Source organism: Elgaria multicarinata, chromosome 3, assembly GCF_023053635.1.
Source record: "Elgaria multicarinata webbii isolate HBS135686 ecotype San Diego chromosome 3, rElgMul1.1.pri, whole genome shotgun sequence".
Classification (NCBI taxonomy): domain Eukaryota; kingdom Metazoa; phylum Chordata; class Lepidosauria; order Squamata; family Anguidae; genus Elgaria; species Elgaria multicarinata.
This window is the reverse complement of record NC_086173.1, coordinates 108,906,929-108,919,497: the sequence shown is the minus strand read 5'-3', so window position 1 is coordinate 108,919,497 and position 12,569 is coordinate 108,906,929. Positions and strand designations below refer to the sequence as shown.

Genomic DNA, 12,569 nt, shown 5'->3' with positions numbered 1-12,569 from the left:
GAATGACATGTAGTTTTGCAAATGGTGATTATTACTTTATTACTCTTCACTATTTTATTTTAAATAAACAATAAAAACATTTTAAATTAAAAGTGAAAAAAGACAACCCAATATTTTCCCCCGGAACAATTTTTCCCATTACTGTCTAGTAGCACCTGCAAAATACACGTATTTCCACATAATTCTTAATAGCTTATAATATGTTCTTGAAGGTTTGACATTTCTCAGTGATTTTTAAAATCAGGTAAGACTTGGTTAAGTGAGCTTCACTTTCTAGTCTACAAGGAAAGACATGTGAACATAATAAAGATATATCTGGGTCACTAATATATCAAATTTAATATACCCTGCTTGATATATCCACTTGTGAAAAGTCATAGGCCAGCAACTGCAACTCCTGTGTTGTAAAGCATTTTTTTCATTTCTTAGCCTTTAGATGTTTTATTGAAAAGAAAGCAAAGGGAAGGTCATTGCCTAGACAGTCTAAAGGCCTATGTAGAAGAAGCAGTTAAGGAGGGGTTACTCTAATGGTCAACGTTTAGTCTTTTTTGCCCCAAAACTGGAAGTGCTTTACACCTATACCCATTCAGGCACTCTCAAAGTTGTTAAACTAAATGCATAAGAGACAGCATACTAGCCCTGCCTTCTCTGGTGAAGTGTTCATTACCCTCTGCATGTGGAGGGCAACTTTTTGAAGAGAAGAGCTTCCTGTATCAGTTGAGGCTTACCACATGATTGAAAACACTGGAAAATCACTGTTCCCAATCATATGCAGAGCCTTTAGGAATACAGGATGCTCTCCTCTTCAAAAAGTCACCCTCCATGATAGAGGTTTAAGAAAGTAGATGAAGGGGTGGGCTTGCCCACTCCATTTCCTCTTGTAGTCTAACTACTTTGAGAATGCCTGGATAGGGCTATTTTGGGATTTTCATTCTATTGCATTTCCAAGCCCTAGTTTTTCAGTTCCTCGCAGTGCTCCGCCTCCTTAGTGCCACTAAAAAAAGTCGTTCATGATTTCATGTGGGTCTAGAAATTTAAAACTTTGCCTTCCTAAGTTAGCAACAGGGTTCCAATTATCCCCATAGGCTACTCAGTGCAAGGCATACAGTGCCTTGAAGGGTTTGTATACAGTCTTCTCACCAAGAAATCAAAACTGGCACTTCTTTAATTCACCTTTCTAGAGAAAAGTAGAATATATAATTATTCCAATCCTAGTAGATGCATTTTTAAATCACTCATATGGTTCCTCTTAATGCTGGACTTCCATGTACTAGGCAATAAAGAATTTTAAAAGTCTGTTTCCGTGTATATTGGGTACATCTACAGTTCTCCTTTTGTTTCTGGCAAACATGAAAATAAAGAGTAATTTTTTTAGGAAAGAAAAAAAACCATTTGCTCAAAGTAAACCAACATGTTAATCAGAAAGGTAAATATCAACTTAAGCTATACGTCATGTTATTGCAACATCTTAAATTTTTTTATTTTGATATTTTCACCAAAGTATTTCCTGGTTTCAGCCTCATTTTTATTTTTCCAGTTCTTAAAACCACTGACAGTTCCAGAAGTCAATACCGGTGCTACTCTTGCAGGTGTGAAACTCATGTGTTCCAAATCTATGAATTACTGCCCCAGAAGTTATGAGAGCAGTTTATAAGAGAGGTGCCCCTTTTTTTGCGGCCTCACCACCCCAAATTGCTGCCAGACTGCCAGAATGCTGCTGAATTTTGGTATCATGCTGCAGTGCGAAAAAAAGCCACATTGTTCTTTTCAAACAAGGCACATAGGAAGTGTGTATCTTATTTTAATGCAACATCATGCTCCCCTGAGGCTTCCGTCAGTCACCGTGGTTTTGACAGTGGCAGTGACACAGCCTTCACTGGGTTCTAGAGGGCAGAAACTGGCCCGCAGAAGCTCAGAAGTTGGCCACCTCTGCTTTAGAACAAGCAGTATTTTAACAACAACAAGGGCTGTGAAACATTACACTTTTGGTTTTTAAAATGACCAACATTATTCTCTAGAGCAGTTGTGGTTTGAAGGGAACGATTTAAATACTGAGATGCCTCTGATATAATCAAGAAAGTTAAGGGCGAGTCTTTTTTGAAGGTCAGAAACATTAGGGTAATTGAATATAATACAAAGTTTGTATCTTTTGCTGTCATTTTCTGGATTAGTAGACATATTTGTTTTTTCCCATTTGAAGAGTACTAAATAAAACTGAGAAAAGCCATTAGAATTACTGGGAAACCATTTCATACCAGTTTTACATTGGATCATGTATATGGATTATTGTTATACATATAGTACAGTGAACTGTAGTTAAAATTGTTGGTAGGTATCATGAGAAAATCTAGTTGCGAATTAAAAATTTGTTAAGTTCCAACTTTTCAACAATTAAAGCAATCCTTTCTGAAGCATATATTTGTTCACAGTTTTGTGACATAATGGGTGGTATCCAATTAATCTGTCCCAATGATAGAATGGCAAGGAGCTCAATCCCCCTCCCTCCTACAGTTTGTTGCCCCCCCCAACTTCTCTGGAAGGTTGGGGGACCCTCTGGAAATGATTTGATGTGGTGCAGGTGGGGTGCTAGGAAAAGGAGAGGAGAGGAAAGTCCCATCGTGCAATGATGTTACATTCCGGTTAATGGGTTTTAGAGTGTTACGGCTGCATGAATAGTTCCAACGCATGTGTTTTTCATTCCCAAGAATTTAAATGGTTTAACGTGCAAGGACTAAATAGTGATACTAGATGGTTTGATTTTCATGCATATATATTTCACTTGTTGGAATTAAGATTTCCCTCGTTGGAGCTCCAAGAGAAAACACCAGATATTTGAATATACAGAAGAAATATTGTGTTTTTCTCATACAGTGTTTTATCTTGGAGTGAACATAGCGTAGGAGACTAGGGACCTGGATTAAATATCATGGTAACTATTACATTCCAACAAAGTACCCTAAAGAAGGGCCTTGAGGTTCTGAAACACGTTGGAGCTCTTTTATATTATACATCCTTTTTTCTGCCCCTTTGCCCTTGGCTTTTTTAGGCAGTTGCTGTGGGATGTTTTCTTTTTGTTGGCTTTGGCCAATGTAAGACACTGGATGCTGGACTAGATGGTTCTTTGAACTGATCTAGCCAGGCTCTTCTTGTGTTCTTAATACCTAACTCATGTACTTGTGTGACTCATATGTCCATCCATCCCATTGTATAGATGTATGAGTAGATAAAATAGTAAATATATGAACTTTATCCTCACAACAATCTTGTGAGGTAGATAAGGTAGATAAGGCAGAAAGACAGTAACTGACCAAAAGTCACCCTGTGAGCCTCATGGCTGAGTAGGAATTCAGTGTGGGTTTCCCCAGTCCTATTCCAATATTCTAACAATATGGAGTGGTGGGCCCCTGTTCTAGCAGTCTTATTTACTTGTATCAATCGGACAGCATGTATACCAGAGGACTGGGGCCTTGCTACAATTGTTCCGATATATAAAAAAGGGAAAAGAGGGGACCCCACTAATTATAGGCCAATTAGTCTGCTGAGCATTGTGAGTAAGTTGTATGCTAGTCACCTCCTTGAAAAACTTTTAAGCTGGATGGAGGAGGAAAATCTTCTGGAAGATGAGCAGGCAGGCTTCAGACCTGGGAGTTCCACAGCGGATCAAGGACTTGTACTACAAAATCTGGCTGAGAAATACTCCTCTGCTTCCGGAGGGGCACTTTACACAGCCTTCATCGACTTTAAGTCTGCTTTCGATTTAATCCTGAGAGACAGGTTGTGGCAAAGGCTTGAGGATACCAACATTGATAGGCGATTGTTGTTTCTTATTTGTTGCCTCTATGATAAAACGTGGGTGCAGGTGAGATGCGACCGCGTAAGCCATCTGACCAGAGCGATTCCAACTCACATTGGTGTTAGACAGGGCTGTGTTCTTGCCCCCACCTTGTTTAACATTTATATCAACTCTTTGGTCAAGGGGCTCTCTGAGATAAACTCTCACCCTCCCAAGTTAGCACATAGATCGTTGTCTATTTTACTATATGCAGATGACGCGGTACTTCTCTCTTTGACATGCATTGGCTTAAGGTGGTTATTAAGAGCTTTAAGCATCTATTGTAAAGCCGAAAAGTTGGTAATTAATTACACTAAATCTAAAGTCTTGTTTTTTTACCAGAAAGCGGATTAAACATCATTGGCAGATAAATGGGCATTTAATTGAACAGGTTAAAACTTATAAATATTTGGGAGTCATCTTTCAATCGTCTGGCTCATGGAGGAGTCAAATCTCTAATGCCATTGCAAATGCACAGAGGAGTGCCAAATCACTAATTTCTTTTTTTTATGCCAAAGGAGGACAGTACATACTATCAATCTTACAAGTGTTTTCCGCCAAGGTGCACAATTCTGTACTTACAGCAATTTTACTGCTATGGAATCCACCCAAACAAAATTTCTGAGAAATATTCTTTGTCTTCCAAGCTGTGTGCCCAATGTCTAGAGACAGGTCAAATCTCGGTTGAATCCCGTGCCTGGAGGTACAAGTTAAACTTCTGGCTAAAAATGACATTCTCTCCTCAAGGCTTGGCCCCTTTGACTCTGACTGATGCATTTCAGTCCAAATGGAAAAAGTCTGTGAATGATAAATTGTGTACTTTGGCTTTCTCGCGAAATGCCATTTTGACATTAGGCCTTTCAAAAGCCAAGGAGGATATATACCAGCATATTAGTGACATTGAGTTACAAGATCATATAAGAGCAGCAACCCCATATCCTGAATTTAGAGATAGGGGGCAGGCTCTCCTTCCTGCAACATATTTAACTTCTTTAACTATTCCAAAATACAGGAAAGCGTTCATGCAGGCTAAATTTAATGTGCTTCCCTCCGCATTTTTGGAGGGTAAATATAATAATATTCCATATTCTAAGCGCCTATGCCCCTGTAAAGCTGACATGATAGAAACTGTGGATCATGTATTGTTGTACTGCTCCTTTTATTGTGATTTTCGGCATACTTTCATCACTCCTATTTTACAAGGAATACCTGGGAGATCTGATGTGTTCTATACAGACTATCTTTTGGCTGATCAGAACTCTCAGATAACCTCCAAGGTGGCTAAATTTTGTGCTGCGGCCATTGCTTGTCGGCGTGGGATGATATCATCTGATTGTGATAATGTTTTAATCTCTTAAAATATGTGGGACATGTACTAATTAATTGTTACCATATATTGTTTTATTCATAGTCCCATTTTATTCTGTTGGTTTGGGAATATTATACGTGCTCATATTCTTGTGTTGTTTTGCTGGTCTTGTGACCGTAAATAAAATTCATTCATTCATACAACATGGTTTCTCAAGGTTGGCCACTGTGTGAACAGAGTGCTGGACTAGATGGACCCTTGGTCTGATCCAGTATGGCACTTATGTTCTTAACTATATAGACATAAGAAATGGTATAAAAAGAATGCTTCAGTGGAAATTTGTTTTTTCTTTTTGACTTCTGCTAATAAATGAGTCATTAGCTATGTTTTAATCAATGCTAATAAAATATCATTTTAATATCACTTAAACAGGTCAATAGGCTCCAATTGTAAAAAATAAAAATAAAAAAATTAAAGATCCATTGTTCTGAATAATTTATATTGTACTTTGCAGTTTGTTTTGTTTTTCCTTTGCAAAAAAGTCCACCCTGTGATTTAAGTTGACAGTAATAATTAAAGAATAATATTTTTGCTTGGTTTCGAAGGTTTCTTTCTCAGCTTTTGCTATACACTAATGGATTTAACTTAATGTTTATTTAAGCGTAAACTTTTCTGGTATGGGGAATTTTATTGCACACTTGTTTTATTGCTCTTTTCATAGCAGGTTATGCTTAATTAGATTTATCAGTTAATGGCATTTTCATTACAAAACACGCTGCGTCAGAGTGAAATATTTGAGTCATTTGCATATCTGATTTTAAGATGTTTTTATTGTCTCCTGGAATGAGAAGCCCAGCATACTGTGACACTAGTTTATAGTGTGCCTGCTTCCATGGGTATTATGATTTAAATATTATACAGAAACTGCAATGTCATCCCAATGGAAAGCTGTGCTTAGTATTGGCGGGAAATGCATTCAATAGGGTTGGAAGCTAGGAATTACACGAACATTAAACACTAAGTGGGAAGTTTCTTCTTGAGAAGAAACTCCTGCGTTCTCATTCAAACTCCATGTTTAGAAGAGCCACTGGTTTGGGTATTATGGATAAAAACAATTACCAATTTTAGATAAAAAGACTGAACATTTTTTAAAAAAAGAATAAGGAAGTTAGACTTTAGAAAACCTTTTACATAAAAAGCATTTGTGGCTACATTAAACACTGTATTTTTACATGAGCACATTAGATCTCAACTAGGTAGACATATCCTCAGCCCGTAACACTAACTCCCATTCCCCGTCCTTTGACTGGCCAATTCCAATCTCACTTGATTTCTGCAAGCCTCTTATCCATATTTTTCCTGGCCACAAGAAAGTCTGCTTGCCTCTGGATCCAGCAGCTAAGGACATTTGAGGAGCACTGATATCCTTGATTTCTGTCAGTTGCACAGCAGAGATTTCACCACCATACAGAACTGCCCTGTGCAGAATAAGCAAACTCTCCAATCTCATGATTACCTATGGAATTTTCTACCGGAAGCTGTTAATCTGTTGCATCTACTTTCAGTTTTGTTGCAGAACTGAGATTCTAGCCCCGAATTAGTGTTTCCTTTCCTGCTCTTCTGCTACAGTATATAACCTCTAGGTTGCATTATGGTATAGTGGAACAGAGCAAATACAGAAAATGAAATTGCGCATTCTTTCATCATTAGAAATAATGAGCTTTTCTACATGAGGGTGTTAATAGCTGCATCTACCTTTGCTTTCATCGCAGAACTGAGATCTGAGCTCTACCTAGAGGCATTTTACTTTCCTGCTTTTCTGCAACATAACCTGTAGGTGGTACTGTGCTATAGCAGAATATAACAATTACACCAGTAAGAAAATAACGTTTTTTGTTTGTTTTCAGAGATAATACCCCATTTCGCACGCTATAGAAAAACTGGGAAAGTGCTCTTAAAAAACAGAAGTGAACCCGAGAATCATGATATCGCCTAAAGAAGCTGTATGTAACCATAAGGAATCACAAGTGCACAATAAATGCCTCATGTAGAAAAGCTCTGTGATCACTGTGAAGATCTCAACATCTAGTGCAGCCCTCCTCCAATCTGGTGCCTTCCAGATGTGTTGAACTTCAATCCCCATGCTGGTTGGGGATATTTGGAATTGTTCTCTAACACATCTGCAGGCACTACATTGGGAGAGACTGACCTGTTGTGCAGTTCTCCTTCCTGCCAAGTAGGAATCAATATTTATTTATTTATTTATTTATTGCATTTTCATACTGCCCAATAGCTGAATCTCTCCGGGCGGTTCAAGGTTCTGCAGCCTTTCTAAGACTGCAGCTTTTAGGTTAGGGACAACACTGGCACAGAATGTTGATCAAATTACTGAAAGGGGTGTGGAGAAGAGGAAATTGTGAAGATGGGGAGTGAAATAGAGTGTCCTGCAAGTAGGCATGGCTAGCTGGTTGAAATCCTGAACAAGAATACTCCACACTGCATTGATTCTAGTAATACTTACTTTCATTGGGATGGCACCTTACATGAACAACAGCAAGGTACTCCTAGTCCTTATAGTGCCTTGCAATTCAATGCTATGTATGTTTACTCAGCAGTAAATCCCACTGTGTCAATGAGGATTACTCAATGTAAGAGTGTCTAGGATTTCAGTCTTAGCCAGCAAACTTTGCAGTGGTAAATTTAGATGACTGAGAATGGATTTGCCCATTTGTGTACCTGTTACATAGTATTCTGCCATATATATATCACATATACACACGGCTACTATGATGTTTTTCAGAAACATGTTTATAGATATTCAGTAGTTTCGCAATCTATAAATGTTAACAGAAATAATCTTTCTGAAAGATATAGAATATTGCAACATATGGGTGGGGGGTGGGGGTCTTTTAGCATGTTGAATGAACACCATAAGAATCACTGATGAATCATAGGAGATACAGATGTACTGTTCCTGCTGTGATTGTTTTATTGAAATTCTGCTTTTCCTCATAACATTAAAAAATTGGCATCTTCATTTACACAGTTCAAGCAGCTTGTGAAAATTAAAAAAAAAGTAATAATCAGCAGGTTAAAAACAATGAATTCGGAAGACAGTAGGAAGGACAGATAACTAATTTCCTAAAACAGCATGAAACTGGCCCTGAGCTTCAACTTCAGCAGTATAACACTAGAGTTAAAGGGCCAGTTTACTGAAGAAAGCACCAAGAAGTTTTAATTTGTCTGTTGCTGCTGCAACATGGCAAAGCAGACTGTTCCCAGCCTATCTCCTCACCAACTGATATGATTCCCCCCCCCCCATATCAGTTGGTGAGGGGATAGGCTGGGAACACAGAACTTTATGGAGCCAAGGTCAATATAAAAATACCCAGTGTGTTCTCTGAGAAGGGCAACTACTAGTTGGGCTTCACTACTGACAGGACTGTATCCATCAAATGAACTTAGTAAAAGAATATCTCCACCTGTACACAGGGGCTAATGGACAGTTTGCCCTGAATCAAAGTGTCCACAGGTTGTTTGACTGTCACACTGGCTTCAAGACACTACATGAATGTTCTGTATAAAAGCAATTACCCCAATATAATTAACTATTACCTTTTCTTTCTTTTAAAGCATTTGTCCTGTAGCAACTCGTGTTAAATAATTAGCTGCTGATTAACAGGCAAACTGTCGCTTGAGATGCTGCCAACTATTGAGACAAACAGACCCACATTTAGGTAATGGGGGGGGGATTAATCTCATAGACATGAGGAACTAATGGAGGATGAATAGATTTCATGGAGTTTTCCGTAAACCAAAGTGGAATGCATACTTATAGGCAGAAAAGAGGAGGCGGTGTTATTATTTAAGAGCCTAAGCCAGTAATGGCCAAACAGTTTGGAAAGTGTATAACAGTTCTAAAGTACAAGATACTGTCATACAGTACATTGAATAAAGCAGCCCCTCCCCTCTCCTGCCCCATGATGTGGCTTTACCTCAATTCTATGAAATCCAGAAGCAGGCAAAAGAGTAGCATAACAGACACAGGTTGGGGTGGAAGCCTAACTTCAGGACTATCCTGTTCCTGCAACCCCAGGAACTGATAGGCTTAGGCCTTAGCTAGTCCTAAGGTTTATCCCGGGATCATCCTGGGGCCGTCCCTGCATGCTCCCGGGATATCCTGTGTGTCATTTACATGAACAGAGATGACCCCAGGACGATCCTGGGATAAACCTTAGGTCTAGCTAAGGCCATAGATTAACAGGAGGTGGTGGGACTGCCTAGCCAGGAGGGACAATTAAATCCATTACTTTTATGCTGTTTCGCTGTCTTGAGGACACCCAAAGCAGCTTTTAAAAATTAAAACAATTAGAATATAAGCAATGCAGAATTATAATAAGGCAAAGCAATTGGAAACAGCAGCAACAGATACAAACCAATCCCATCCAAACCAGATTAAAAACCAAGCACAGCATAATGCCAGTAAACCTACAAACCAAAGGCACACTGAAACAACAATAAAAACTCTTTAACAAGAGAGAAATGTCCTGACAGGAAGGATACTGGAGTCAGGACCCTAGCCTTGATAACAAGAGAGCTGCCCATAAGGTAGCTAAGATAGCAAGGACAGGTGCTGCACCAGCACCAATGAGGCAGCAACTCAGGTTTCTTATAATTGGCCTTGAAGTGGCACCCTTCCTGGTACATCAGCAGATGCTCTGATCTTGGAAACACTGAAGACAGTTCTTGTGTTCAGGAGCAAGAATGTGGTGGAGAGGGGTGTCATCCTGGTAGGCAAGCATCCCTCCGACTAATAGTGGCTGCTGTTTGGGATTGCCACTGTCTTTGTTCCTGGGTGAAGAGGTGATTGGGGTGGTGGGAGGGTCCTCTGGCCTCGGGAGAGCTGAGACATATGGCAAAGTCCGGTTTCTTTACAGCAGCTGTCTCAGAAGGTGCTTCCAGAGGAGACTTTTATGGAGCCAACATCTGGCCTCATTCACAGAATTTTACAGGGGATTCACTTGTAACGATCTCATGTTTTCTCACTATTTCTTCCATCTTTTTTTTCTTGCCAAGGAACATTGATTAAGGAAAAACAGATGGAATAATTGCAATGTCTTCTGAATGTTAGCACTAGGAACCCCTCCATCTGGAAGCAACATAGGTGTGCGCAAGGGGTGTGCCAGCTATGCCCAGGCACACCGTAATGTCTCAAGCAATAAGCTTGAGGGGGCCATTGAATAGGGATCCAGAGGGGGATCCAGATGCACCGGGAACAGTCCTCTGGCTGCCCTCCAGTTGCTCCGCTGCTGCCACCCCTGACAGCATGCCATTGCTCTAGGCAGCAGGAGCGAAAAGGAATCGTTTTGCCAGGAGCCTTTAAAGAAGCTAGGAGGAGGGCCCCGAAGGGTAATACCACCTCATAAGCCCCTCCTCTGGCCAGTATTATTACAAAGCCCCACCAATGAGGAGTATGTCTTCATTCCACCCCCTCACCTGCTACGACCCTCCTGTAGTAAGGCAAGCTGAACACAGACTAGGGCATCAGTGTCTACAGTGTTTAATAAATAGATGAATAAAAACAATGTTCTTTTTGATTGAGTATCCAATAAATGTTGGCCTTTAGAAAAAACAAAAAACTTGGGTGCATACCCTAATGAAACGTGCTGGGCACACCTATGGGAAGCAACCAGACTCTCAACCAGGCTGAACCAAGGGTCATCATTGGAGAGCCTGTGTATCCCCTGATAGTGGTCCACTCATGAACTGATTTTACCTGGACAGCCTTCTAGTGTGTGCGTCACAGCAATCCCATAGGAGCTCTTGTTCCCAAGGGTATAGAAAAATCACAACATAAAGCAAATTCAAGTGTTTTTAATTGCGTTGAATGAAACTGGATGCAAGTATTTGGACCCTTTTCTTGCCCTTTGTATCCCTTTTTGCACCTGTTTGTGATCATATCTCCTGCTGCTCCAGTGCCATTTCCCTTCCCCCCTTAGTTTGATTTCATTCAGTAGACAATCAGGGATCTCATAGTTAGTGTGATGTCATAATCCCTCTTCATGTGTTACATGCATGAAAAATTCCACATGACTGACCCCACCCAATTTGTGTGCATCCCTGGCCCCACCACTGTTCACACATTTGAGCACGGATGTCTGTAGAGAGGAGGACTATGCACCTTGGCTTCCACATGATCTGGGACCCCAATCACATAGGCATCAGGTGCATTAGAAGGGCAGGCCAGGCAGATACGTGACTGCAGAATCAATGCCCCACTTCCTGTTAATCACGAGGAGCGATTTCACACATACAACACATGAATGTGGCTATAGAGCTAGTCAGATTTGTGCATATCTGAAATAAATAAATATTTCACTGAGAACAAATAATACTTCCGTGTCAAGGCAATGCTTCCTCTATCAATTTGGTTGATGTACTGATGGAAATGGATTGACTGAAAACTTCTTAAGCCTCAATTTGTAAGATGAGCTTCTAAATGAACATTGTTAGGATAACTACTGGGCAATGCTTCCTACATCTCATTGGCTGGTTTCGAACTACACAATAAGCAACAGAGGGGGTAAAGAGTCAATCGTCCATTTTGTTGCTTATCATGTTGTGTGTTTGTGGGACACAAACAATGGCCATACAACTCACGGCACACTACTTTTCCCATTTAACCCACGGAGAAAAACAACAGGCTGCTCTGTTGCTTTTCTGGAGACCCGTTGAATAAAATGTTGGGTGACAGGCTCCATTGTGTGTACCATGCATTATTTCCATTGGCCATAGAGGTATCTGGCAGGAGCGGCTGAAAGAGCCCCACCGCTCCTATACAGCCAGCAGAACTGCAATGCATGATGGGATAGGGCTTGGGAGGACTGAGGGAGGAGCACCAGCTGCCCAGAAAGATGACAGGACTTTCAGCCGCGCAATGGGGGCAAGACTACATGTTATGTAGGGAGTACCAGCAATAAAACACAAGGTTAGTTGCCTATTCCCCCCCCACACACACACACTGTTGCCTAAAGTGTCGTCCGAACTCAGCTGTTGTCTTAGTTGTGAATAGAAACATACCTACTAGTAGGGATGGGTGAGAAAAATTTACTAAATTCACACTTAAACCTAAACAAACTGGAATGCAGTTTGTTGCCGAAATTCATACATTTCCAAAGTTTGTGATGCAGTTAAAAAAATGCATGTAAAAAGCATAGTGTTAATGTATTTTTTTAAAAAATGTTTCAATTTGCAAAAGGTGTGAACAAATATGCCTTATTCAACAGGGAAAATGCATACATTTGAAGAAGTACACACAGAAATGTGTAGATTTGGAGGAAATGCATACTATATGCATGTACAAATTTTTCATGCAGATTAAAAAGAAAACTGAAATCCAATATGGAATCAGGATGGAACAAACAGCCT

General features: G+C 40.1%; 1 protein-coding gene across 1 annotated transcript in view; it reads right to left on the bottom strand.

Moving 5' to 3' along the window:
* SYN2 (synapsin II) overlaps window positions 1–12,569 on the bottom strand; it is a 240,503-nt gene that overhangs the window by 63,560 nt on the left and 164,374 nt on the right. The gene's annotated exons all lie outside the window — the stretch shown is intronic.